General features: G+C 35.1%; 1 protein-coding gene across 2 annotated transcripts in view; it reads left to right on the top strand.

Annotated features, from left to right (window-relative positions):
* The first annotated feature begins 5,107 nt into the window (after window positions 1-5,107).
* DLC1 (DLC1 Rho GTPase activating protein) overlaps window positions 5,108-13,132 on the top strand; it is a 493,459-nt gene continuing 485,434 nt past the window's right edge. The window contains exon 1 of one of the 2 annotated variants that reach the window (XM_025475287.3): window positions 5,108-5,225. The gene's annotated coding sequence lies outside the window, so the exon portion shown is untranslated. The remainder of the gene's footprint in view (window positions 5,226-13,132) is intronic. The other variant, XM_049094618.1, reaches the window with a different exon arrangement.

Raw genomic sequence — 13,132 nt, 5'->3', positions numbered from 1 at the left:
GTATGATGATTAAATTAACATCTAACTATACCTTGGCCACTAATGGATACAATGTTCCTTAACCAGTGTCAAATTCAGAAAATGCTCCTGCCAGATTAAACCTCTCTAAAGGAGAATAAGAAAATATATGTATCTAATTCATTTATATCAGGAGAAATGACCTGGGGCAGTAATGTTATTTTCTATTAAGGTAATCTGGAAAGTGGATGGGAACCAGTTGGACAGTAATTTAATAGAAGCACAACACAGAACTCAGAAATGAACAAATTTATTCCTTTACTGAAGAATAGTTAAATGGTACCTTAAGCTTGCATTTGATCTGAAAAAATTATTTTCAAAGCCTGGAACATAGTAATTTTATGAACACTATTTCAAAGGTTACTGAGAAAGTATTCCAAAACAAATATAAAGGACATAGTTCCTCTTTAGCGATGATAAAAGTCATTAGGTAAAAAAAGAGTCATTAGAAAGCCATCACTTAAACTTATATATTTACAGTTAAAAAAAATTTTAAGTAAGTTTAAGAGACTTTTACTAGGAATCAAATATCTGTGTGGTCGGGAGAGGAACACATTTGATCTGAGCTACTCAAGAGCTCTGAATGCCCTCATGCAGCTCAGCACCTACACTGTGACTCTGTCTCTGTAATCCATGAAATCAGAGTAAGCAAACTCCAGGACCCTGCTCCAAGGATTGTGGCCAACATTCATTCCAATTAGTTATTGCCTCAAACCTGCTGCTAAATATTCTGAATATATCTCCTTTATCTAAATATATGATTAGTAGATGATAGATAGATGATAGATAGGTAGATAGATGATAGATAGATAGATAGATAGATAGATAGATAGATAGATAGATAGATAGATGATAGATAGATAGACAGATGATATAGAGAGATAGAGATATAGAGACATAGAGACATAGACACATGGACAAATATGCTAAAATCCTTGTTGTGATACAAAGCAAAAATATTTGGAAACAGTTTGTTTTAAAAACAACCAGGATTCTGGTATTGTTTACTCTCTGGTTGGCTTACCAAATTTATAGCTACTTCCATATACTAACATGTATGTATATAAATATCTATATATAAACATTTGGGCCATTCTGCAACTATCCCAATCCTAAGCTTTCTACATCCCTGACTTCTAACACAATAGCTTTCATATCACCTCCTATATCTTGATATATGACCTATCAGAACTTTTAAAACTTTTACAAATTGATAGAGGTCTTTTACAAATTGGGAGGTACGTGTGGGTGGCATCACTTTCCTCACATTGTCTGGAAATAACCATTAGAATTAACTGAAGGTGGAATGAGAAAGTGAAGTCTCACTTTAAACAGAGACATTTTTATTTGCGTGCTTTTCACAAAAATGACACCTCATATTTTAGATTTAGCTTTTAATAGAAATGTAGAGATTTTCCTGAAATGAATACAGAGATAATTTGATTGTGAGACAGATATAAATTGAGACCTGTAGTAAATTAGTGCTTCAGAAAAAACTTTGCATTAAAAAAATTAAATAAAAAAGGCCTGTTAAGAGCTTCTCAGAATCTCCTGAGAGACTGTTTGTAGAAAGAAACCAATACTTATGCAGGGAATATTTTCTTATAATAAAGGCAATTAAGCCAACTGAATAGGAGATCAAGAAAAAAGTATCCATAAGTTCAGTGCAGTCCTGCCTGGTAACAGAAGATGAATGAATGGTGAATGTTATGAGTTCTTCAGGTTCTAAGATTTTAGGATATGTTTGATGGTTGGTTTACAAGCCACACAAGCCATTACAGTAAACCCCCACCCCCTTATCCACAGGGCATACATTCCAAGACTCCCAGTGGATGCTTGAAAGTACAGATACTACTGAACCGTATATATACTGTGTTTTTTCCTATACATACATACCTATGATCAAGTTTTTTTTTTAATTTTTATTTATTTATGATAGTCCCACACAGAGAGAGAGAGAGGCAGAGACACAGGCAGAGGGAGAAGCAGGCTCCATGCACCAGGAGCCCGACGTGGGATTCGATCCCGGGTCTCCAGGATCCCTATGATCAAGTTTTAATGTATGAATAGACACAGCAGGAGATTAGCAACAATAACTAGTAATGAAATAGAACAATTATAACAGCATACTATTATAAAAGTTATATGAATGTGATCTGTCTTTGCAAATACCCTATTGTACTGTACTCACTCACCTCCTGATAAGTGAAATGATAAAATGCCTACATGATGAGATGAAGTGAGGTGAACGAATAAGCCCTGGGATGTAGTGTTAGGCTACTACTGACCTTCGACAATTCAGCAGAAGGAGGATCATCTGCTTCTGGACTGAGGTTGACTGTGGGTAATAAAAACCTCAGAAACCAGAAAGTGAAACCATGGATAAGGAGGCACTACAGGCATACCTTGTCTTATCATGCTTTGCTTCATTACACTTACAGATCATTGTTTAAGGTTTGTTGCAACCCTTTGTGGAGCAAGACTATTGACACCATTTTCCCATCAGGATTTGCTTAACTTTGTGTCTCTGTGTCATACTTCAGTAATTCTCACAATGTTGCAATTTTTTCATTATTATATTTGTTATGTGATCTGTGGTCAGTGATTACAACTCGCTGAAAGCTGAGATGATGGTGAGCAGTTTTTAGCAATATAGTATTTTTAAATTAAGATATGTACTTTTTTTAAGCGTAACACTATGGCACAGCTAATGGACTAACATGTAATGTAAATATAATTTTTATGTGCACTGGGGAATCAAAAAATCATGTTATTATGATATTGATTTTATTGCAGTGGTCTGGAATCAAATCCTCAATATCTCTGAGATATACCTGTACTGTAGATTGATATTTTGTTTATTCCATCAGATTTTATTGATTAGAACACTGTATGAAATGGAGAAGGAAGTAAAGCTTAAACATACATTCACTTAAGAAATATTTTTTCCAAGGTCCCTGGAGGGCACAGTCATTTAAATGGCAGACAGTCAGTTTTGACTCAGGTCCTGATCACGAGATTGTGAGATGGAGCCCCATGATAGGCTGTGTGCTCAGTGTGGGGTCTCCTTGAGATTCTCTGTTCCTCTTCCTCTGCTTACTCTCTCTCTCTCTCTGAAATAAATCAATACATCTTTATTTTTTTAAAAAAGGAAATACTTTTTCAATGCCGACTCATTGCAAAGCCCTGTTTAGGATATTAAGATACATCAGCAAATAAAACAAAATCCTCTTTCTCATGGAGTTTATATTCTATTGGATGAGATAACTAGTAAACAAACACATAAATAAATGCTATCAAGAATAAATAAAGCAAAGTAAGAAGGGTATGATGAAAGGTGTATTTGCGATTTCCATGGGTGGTCAAAGAAGATCCCACAGTATAGCTGACTTTTGTTTGTTTTTTTTTTTAATAATAAATTTATTTTTTATTGGTGTTCAATTTGCCAACATACAGAATAACACCCAGTGCTCATCCCATCAAGTGCCCCCCTAGTGCTCATCACCCATTCACCCCCACCCCCTGCCCTCCTCCCCTTCCACCACCCCTAGTTCGTTTCCCAGAGTTAGGAGTCTTCATGTTCTGTCTCCCTTTCTGATATTTCCTACCCATTGCTTCTCCCTTCCCTTCTATTCCCTTTCACTATTATTTATATTCCCCAAATGAATGAGACCAGATAATGTTTGTCCTTCTCCGATTGACTCATTTCACTGAGCATAATAGCCTCCAGTTCCACCCACGTTGAAGCAAATGGTGTATTTGTCATTTCTAATGGCTGAGTAATATTCCATTGTATCCATAGACCACATCTTCTTTATCCATTCATCTTTCGATGGACACCGAGGCTCCTTCCACAGTTTGGCTATTGTGGACATTGCTGCTATAAATGAAACGCCGGGACACCTGCACCCCGATGTTTATATAGCTGACTTTTGAACTGAGAACTGAATGCAAAAAAATCCATGTGGGGGAGGGTTACTCCAGGACAGTAGTCAGGTCAAGTTCCTGAGGCAGGTGTGCAATTGACACCTTCCAGGAATGACCGGAAGGCCAATGTACCCACAGAGTGCCAGGAGCAAGTAGGGAAGTGGAAGAGAAGAAAAAAGAGTTAAGTGAGGTAGAGAACTGGGCTGAGAGACCAGGCTGCTCTAAGCCATCTACGAGATTTGTACTTTATTTTAAATGAGGTTAGAAGGTATTAGAGAGATTTTAAGATCACTTATTAGAGTAGGATGCCATTTGGAGGGTCAGGAGATGAATATGATCTGACTCCTCTTTTAAAGGATTGGCCAGTCTGCTCTATGGAGCATAGACTGCAGGTCAGCAGTGTAGAAAAAGGGAAGCCAGTTAGGAAAGTTAGCCAATGGTCAGCTGTGCTAGGCAGTCCTGGTCCAAGTGTTGAGAAGTTGGATTAAAGCTATATGCTTAAAAGAAATTGACAGAACTAGGTGAAGAATGTGTGTCAAAACAAGTTAGAACTACAAAACTGGAAAATGCAACTCCCGGATAAATCAAACAAAACTATCTGATTTGTAATATAGACGTAAGATGTATAAATTTATATACACTTTTGTTGAAAATATTATGCATCAATAACCATAGTATAAAGAAATGTCTCACAGGTGACACTGTCCTGAGTTGAATAAGGTAGTTCCAAAAATAGTGAGCTACTCCCATAATTAAAAGTTTCAAGGCGGAGACCATGTGCATCCCTCCACAGTGGTGTTCTAGAGGGCTCCGGTATCATCACATGAGAGATTATATTTCTTGGATTTAAGCCTTTTTTATGATTTTCATTCTACCGGGGTGGGGGGATTAGGAGAAATGAACATACAATGGAAAAACTTCAAAGAAATGAAAGATAAGTTTTATTTTCCTGTAATCTTTCTTTCAAAATATCCTTAATACCATAAGCTTCAGTGAAATATATGTTGGTTCCTTCACTGATGCATGAATACACCCACAGCAGATTGTACATACAAAACCTCCGTCAACAAATAGAGAATGGTTTCATTGTCTGCAATAGCATTCCCTGATTGGAAGCAGTCCCTTGGGTATTCATTACTGAAGATAAATCCCACCCCCTTGAAACTGCGGCTGCCCTTAGCCCTTGAAACTGCGGCCACCACTCATGATTATCAGACAAGACATAGCTGGTGAATCCATTTGTTCTATTCAGCTTTAGACCAACACAGGTGATTAACCAGGTAAAACTCTTATTCTTCTTCTTGTATTCAATATCATATATAGCAATATATCTATATGCTAATGCTATTATGGGAGAGGTTTGCATATTAACACATTTCTGAAAATGTAGTCCTGATACTTTACTCATAAAGGAAAGTTCTCTAATGGGAGAAAAATGCCTATACTTAAGTATACATTTTTTTAAAAATTGAAATGCATAGGGTCACTCTCTTATATTATTTGAAGTTGCATTCATCCAAAAATGTAATGCTTTCTTGTGGAAGTATAAATTTTGAACAATAATTGATAGTTGCAATGCTCTGATGTAACTATCTGAAAATATGATTTTTGCTACATAGTTCAAAGTGAAATATTTTTTCAGTTTAACGCAGACGATGTGGGATTTGCATTTTTATTTTTGTTTCCATCTCATCATTTTATTGAATAATTTCAGTACACAATATCATAAAGTTACCATTGCATTTTGAAGTAATCTTTATGAATGCTTATAGTCATTTCAATTAGAAAAATTAATTTTATAGTGTTCTTTTTATCAGAACTTTTTCATAGAATTTGATCAAAAGCTATTAAATAAATCATGTGTGTCTCCTGACAATTAACTAATGTGCCAAATAGATCCAAGCATTCCCAGAGAAATATGTTAGCAAGGCTATATTTTCTAAAGGCATAGCTTTTTCAAAATGCAGAGCTGCTTGATCAACAATGTTATAAATGAAATGATTGGTTGCCTTGAGGTTGAGAGCTAATTGAATGAACAGAGTGTTTCTCCTTACAGCAACCTATAACACTAATGGATAAGCTAATTCTTTCTTCCCTAAAGTAATTGCACAGTCATCCTTAATTTAAAATCACTTGCATTTACTCAGTTGTTTTCAAACAGGGCAAAGGTCCTGAACAGTTGTACTGGAGAGATTTAAATTGTCAATATGACGTAGAGTGTAGGACCTTTCAGTGTAAGTAATTAAAATTTACTGTGCATCTTTTTTTTAATGTTATGTTGAATACACTATCTACTATGATTAGCAAGAAAGCTAATATTTCTACAAATTGACCTTATAAAACCCTAATTATGATCTTATTAGTTCTCTGGTTGATTCAATTGCTTTTCTGTTTCCGCATCATGTAGGAAATTCTGAATAAAATATTGAAGAAAAATTTCAGAGATTCTTATCAGTCAAACTCTGCCTAGATTAGTGAATTGTATTTATTATTTTTAAAAATATTGCTAAGATTCCTAAACCAGTGAATGATGTTAGAAACATTATATAGATATGTGTGACAGTAAAAGTCAGTACCTTAATGTCTACATGAGAAAACCAAGCCCATATTTCCATTACTGTCTTCATGCACAAGAGTAAATGATTACAAGCTAAGTATTACTCCATGTTTTTAGTATTTCATATTATAGACAGTGTACAGAGCAAGATTATTTTTTGAATTTTATTAAACATAACTTCATTTTTCAAACCATTTATTAATGTTCTTAAATTTAGCTATCTTAAAATTTAGCATGTTTGCTTTATTTTATTTTAATAGCTATGCTATCTAAAGTATTGCCACCCAAAACTCCTAAGAAATCTTAATTTCTAGAGTCTTAAAATAAGTTGAAAATAAGTTTTCAACATACCTAGCAAAAAGGCCTATGCCTTAAAATCCAATTATATTATTATGTATGGTGACAGATGGTAACTACACTTAGCATGGTGAGTGTAACAATGTATACAGAATTGTCAAATCACTATGTTGTAACACCTGAAACTAAAATAATATTTTATGTCATCTATACTTCAATTAAAAAATTCAATTATATTATCAGTACAAGTAGAAATGGCTTGATGACAGAAAATTAATTGCTGCAGATGCTTTTATCTAAACAGATTTTTAAAATACAGGAGAATACAAAGGCCTTACGTTGAAACCTTCACAGAATTGGAAAGTATAAAAAGCCAAAATTCTTAGAAATAGTAGGAATTTGAGATAAAAGTGGTTTTATTTTTGTTTCTTTGTTCAGTAGCCTGGAAAAGGCTTGATTTTGCCACAACTTAAAAAAAAGAAATCTATGAAGAATTTTGAGCAGACACAAAAACAGGCAGAGTAGCATAATGAACTTCTAGGTAGCCTGGACTAAGTGTTAGTAATTAACATATAGGTGCATCCTTGCCTCATACATCACCCTTCAATCCGTCCTAGTTCCTCTTTTATTTTGAAGTAAATTCTAGGCATCATATAATTTCATCTGTAGGTATTTCAGCATGCATTGCTAACAAACATTTTTCTTTAAAATGCAATTGACCCTTGAAGAAAATGGGTTTGAACTACATGGGTCCACTTATATGTGGATTTTTAAAAATAAAAACAGTACAGTAATGTATTTTCCTTATGATTTTCTTTTTTTAAAAAGATTTTATTTATTTATTCATGAGAGACACAGAGAGAGAGGCAGAGACACAGGCAGAGGGAGAAGCAGGCTTCATGCAGGGAGCCAGACGTGGGACTCGATCCCAGGGTCTCCAGGATCAGGCCCTGGGCTGGAGGTGATGCTAAATCATTGAGCCACCCGGGCTGCTCAGATTATGATTTTCTTAACATTTTCTCTTCTTTACCTTACATATAGGAATACATTATATAATACATATTATGAAATATATGTTAAGCTACTGTTTATGTTATTGTTAAGGTTTCTGATCAATAGTCAGCTATTAGTTTTGAGGGAATCAAAAGTTATATTTAGATTGATTTTCAACCATGGGACAGGTTGGCATCCCTAAATCCCAAGTTGTTCAAGGATCAACTATACTACAACAGCATGATCACATTTTTAAAAAAATAAGCATCCTTAGTTATCACTACGTATATATTAAATGTATAACTATCCTGTAGCCTCCTAAATGTCATTTTTCAAACATTTGTTTAAATCAGGATCTAAATAAAGCTCACACATGGCAATTAGTTGATTTTTTTTTTAATCTATAAATTTTCCTATCTCTTTTTTTACCCTTGCACTTTGTTGAAATATCTCTAGATTTTTGTCTTGTAGAATATCCATCTGGACTTTCTAACTATCGTATTGTGGCATGACTTAGCATGTTTCTTTACCTTCCACGTTGTATGCTGTCATTTGCGTCTAGAGAATCGCTCAGATTCAGTTTCCATTTTTGGCCAGGAACTTCAGGGTTAGCTTTGTGTTCCTCCATCAGGAGACACTGAGCGTGTGGTTGTTTTCCTTTTGGTGATACCAGCAGGCATGAGTGTTCGATGTTGTATATTTCGTTTTGAAATGTAAAAGCATACAGTGAATTCTGAAAAATGAAAATTGAAGATATTTAATGAAAAACAACCCAAAATGAAGTATGAATATCACTTCTGGGTTACTTGGCTGGCAAAATCTGGTGATTTTGCCCAGAACTGCAGTTTCTAGAGCTTGAAATTCGTATACAGTAAAAATTAAATGTTTTATATTTCTTAGAAATTGCACACTCAATTCCTTCCTTCTATTCCCTTTTCTCTGTTTTGTTTGTTTGTTTGTTTGTTTCTTTGTCCTACTACTCCAGCTCTTCAGGGGACACTCAAACAAGTTACTTAAGTTGTCATTTCATGCATGATCTTTATTGTTGCCATCTCATATACTGATAATTCTAACAATTACTTCCCTATAAATATTAACTTGGTTATATAATAGTTATGTTTCTAGGAATCAAAAAGAGGGCATGTAGCCTGAAAAGTAATATTTGCTCTACTTTTACTTACCTAAGAAATATGACTCACATGTTAAAATGACAACTTTTAAAAAAATTTTTTGACAACTTTTAAAAAAAGATTTATTTATTTATTAGAGAGAGAGTCAGGAGTGGGAGGAGGGGCAGAGGGAGAGAGAGAGGAAAGCAGACTCCCCACTGAGTTGGGATCCCCATGAGCATGGGACTCCATTTTAGGACCCTGAGGTCATGACCTGAGCTGAAACCAAGAGTCAGATGCTCAACTGGCTGAGCCACCCAGGCGCTCCAAAGCACCAGCTGTTTTTTTTTTTGTTTTTTTTTAAGTTATATTTATGGGATCAAATGGCAGAATAATTTTTGATAATTTTCTCAGACAGGAACTTATGCATTAAAGTATAAGAAAGCATCTGCTTATTGGAAAATGGGAATCAGAGCTCAAGAGCTAGTCAGAAACCTGATTCCTGGAAATAAAACATGGGAAGCCAGTCCTAGAGCAAAGCTAACTTATTGGTGGAAGGCTAGGCATTATATTAGCACTGCTTGAAGCTGTCCCCGAGAATAACATTAAATGGGGCACAAGGGCATCTTTCACGTGGGATTTATATGAGTTTATCTTAAGAGATTAGATAATAGGGCATCTGGGTTGCTCAGTAGGTTAAGTGTGCCTTCAGCTCAGGTCATGCTTCTGGAGTCCTGGGAGTCTGGGATCAAGCCCCTCATTGGGCTCCCTGCTCAGCAGAGAGTCTGCTTCTCCCCTGCCCCTCACCCTGCTCATGTTCTGTCTCTCTAATAAATAAATAATCTTAAAAAAGAGAGAGATAGATGAGATGAAAGTGGAGTTCCATTTTTAAAAGTGTGTAAGACCCCAAATAAATAAATATGTATTTATCAGGAAGTACTGAACAAGCAAAAAATGAAATACAAGTTAAATCAGAAAAAATATCCATGATGGTTTTACAAAATGGATTTTACATATAGAAAGAATATATTCCATTTAGAGTAGTTAAATGAGTTTACACTGCAAATAGGCAAATGCATACAAATAATGGCCCTGATCAATTGATGCTTATAAATGTCTATATGTATATAATATGAAAATAAAATAAGGAAAAAAACTTCATTTTGGGTGCTGTTTATGCCAATTCCATTATTTTATGCAAAAAAAAATGTATTTACTTTGAATGAAAAAGAATTCTTCAACTACCTAAGATTTTGAAAGGCAGAAAAATAAAAGGAAATCTTTATTGGGAATAAAGATAATCATACTTTACATATGATTATATAGTTTTATATTGTCACTTTTCCTTTGTTTTAACTCTATCTGTACTTTCTGATTTGAGTCGAGATGATTTGCTTGAGAGTTGCCTAGTAATTGACAAAATACGTAAAATTTCTTAATGTTGAGTAATTTTTACACTTCCTTGGATATCCCATTATAGCTAATTTTCTAAGATTTAGATAATGTGAGTGACTGTAGAGGTATACCTCATTTTATTGTGCTTCACTTCATTGTGCTTTGCAGGGAACACATTTTTTTGCAAATTGAATGTTTATGGCAACCCTGTGTTAGGCAAGTCTATCGTGCCATTTTTCTAACAGCATTCACTCACCTTGTGCCCATCATATTTTGGTAATTCTGCAATATATCAAACTTTTTAATTATTATTTTATTTACTATGGTGATCTATGATTAGTAGATAAGACTATTGTAATTGTTTGGGGTACTATGAAAGGAAGAGTCTCACATCTCTCACTTTAAATCCAAAGCTAGAAATGATTAAGCTTAGTTTCGAAGACTTGTCAAAAGCTGAGATAGGCTGAAAGCTAAGCCCCTTGTGCCAAACAGTTAACCAAGCTGTGAATGCAAAGGAAAAACTCTTGAAGGAAATTAAAACTGTCATTCCAGTCAACACAGGAATGATAAGAAAGTGAAAATGCCTTCATGCTGATAGGAAAAAAGTTTGAGTAGTCTGGATAGAAGATCAAACTAACCATGTTTCCTTAAGTCAAAGCCTAATCCAGAGCAAGGCCATAATTCTCTTCAATTCTATGAGGGCTGAGAGAGATGAGGAAGCTGTAGAAGGAAGTTTAAAGCTAGCTGGGGTTGATTCATGATGTTTAAGAACAGAAGACATCTCCATAACATAAAAATGCAGGGCGAAGCAGCAAATGCTGTTGTAGAAGCTGTAGCAAGTTATTCAGAAGACATAGCTCAGATAAATTGTGACGGTGACTACACTAAACAGATTTTTAGTGTAGACAAAAGAGCTGTATTTTGGAAGATGATGCCACCTAGGACTTTCATAGCTAGAGAGGAGAAGTCAGTGCCTGGCTTCAAAGATTTAAAGTGCGGGCTGACTCTCTTGTTAGGGGCTAATGCAGCTAGTGACTTTAAGTTGAAGCCAGTGCTCATTTACTATTCTGAATATTTTAGAGCCCTTAAGAATTTTGCTAAATCTACTCTGCCTGTGCTCTGGAAAAACAATGCCTGGAGGATAGCACGTCTGCTTATGGCATGGTTTATGGGATATTTTAAGCCCACTGTTGAGATCTATAGATCAGAAAAGATTACTTTCAAGATACCCACTGCTTATTGACAATGTATGTGGTCATCCAAGAACTCTGATAGAGATGTATAATGAGATTAATGGTGTCTTCATGCCTGTGAACATAAAATATATTCTGCAGCCCATGAATCAATGAGGAATTTTGACTTTCAAGGCTTATTATTTAATATAAGACCACTGCCATAAAGAGTGATTCCTCTGATGGATTTAAGCAAAGTAAATAAAAAAATCTGGAAAGGACTCACCATTTGTGATGCCATTAAGGGTATTCATGACTCAAAGGAAGAGGTCAAAATATTAACATGTACAGGAGTTTGGATGAAGTTGATTCCAACCCTCATGGATGACTTTGAGGAGTTCAAGACTTCAGTGGAGGAAGTTAACTGCAGATGTGTTGGAAATAATAAGGGAATGAGGATTAGAAGTGGAGTCTAAATATGGGACTGAGAATTGCTGCAAGCTCATGATCAAACTTGAGTAGATGAGGGTTGCTTCCTTCCTTCCTTCCGTTTTTATTTTTCTTTCCTTTTTAAGTAGGCTCCATGCCCAGTGCAGAGCCCAACATGGGGCTTAAATTCATGACCCTGAGATCAAGACCTGAGCTCAAGAGTCAGATGCTTAATTGACTGAGCTACTCAGATGCCCCAAAAGTGTTTTTTTGGTTTTTGTTTTTCTTTCTTTCTTTCTTTCTTTCTTTCTTTCTTTCTTTCTTTCTTTCTTTCTTTCTTTCTTTCTCTCTTTCTTTTGATGGAATCTACTCCTAGAGAAGAGGCTGTGGAGATTATTGAAATGACAACAAAAAATTGAGAATATTCCATAAACTTAGCTGATAAAGCAGAGGCAGGGTTTGAGAAAATTGACTCCAATTTTGAAAGAAGCTCTACTATGGGTAATATCTATTAAACAGCAATCTATTTTGCAGAGAAATAGTTTGGGAAAGGAAGAGTCAATCAATGAGCGAACATCATTGTTGTCTTATTTTAAGAAATTACTGCAACCACCACCCCAATCTTCAGCAACCACCACCCTGATCAGTCAGCAGCCATTAGCGTCAAGGTCAGGTCCTTCACCAAAAAAAAAGATGATGACTTATTGAAACTTACATGATGGGTAGGATTTTTTTAGCAATAAAGTACTATTAATTAAAATATGTACATTTTTTAGCTATAATGTAGAGCATATTTAATATACTACAGTATAGTGCAAACATAACTTTTATATGCATTAAGAACCAAAAAATTCATTTGACTCGCCTTATGGCAATATTTGCTTTATTGCTCTGGTCTGGTACTGAACCTGTAATATCTCTGAGGTATGCTGATATACTTCTTTAGTGGAAATGTTGAGCCTCACTGAGACATTTTAATTACTTTAGGTTTTAATTTCCCACAAGAATTCCCTAATTTATTTCCTCTTACTTAAGTTTTCAATCAGTGAATCCTATCCAATCTATGCCTTAAGAGAGTTTGTAAATTAATTGAAAGGTTATCAGAGGAACAGACATGTCTCCTCATAGTACACTTACTTAAATATAAGTCCATAAAGAAATAATTGAGAATTACATGATTTGGAGCCCCTTGCAGCCTGAGTTTTTGGCACAACTCCTAAAAGAAGAGAAGCATT

Source organism: Canis lupus, chromosome 16, assembly GCF_003254725.2.
Source record: "Canis lupus dingo isolate Sandy chromosome 16, ASM325472v2, whole genome shotgun sequence".
NCBI lineage: Eukaryota > Metazoa > Chordata > Mammalia > Carnivora > Canidae > Canis > Canis lupus.
This window is presented reverse-complemented; position numbering and strand designations above follow the sequence as displayed.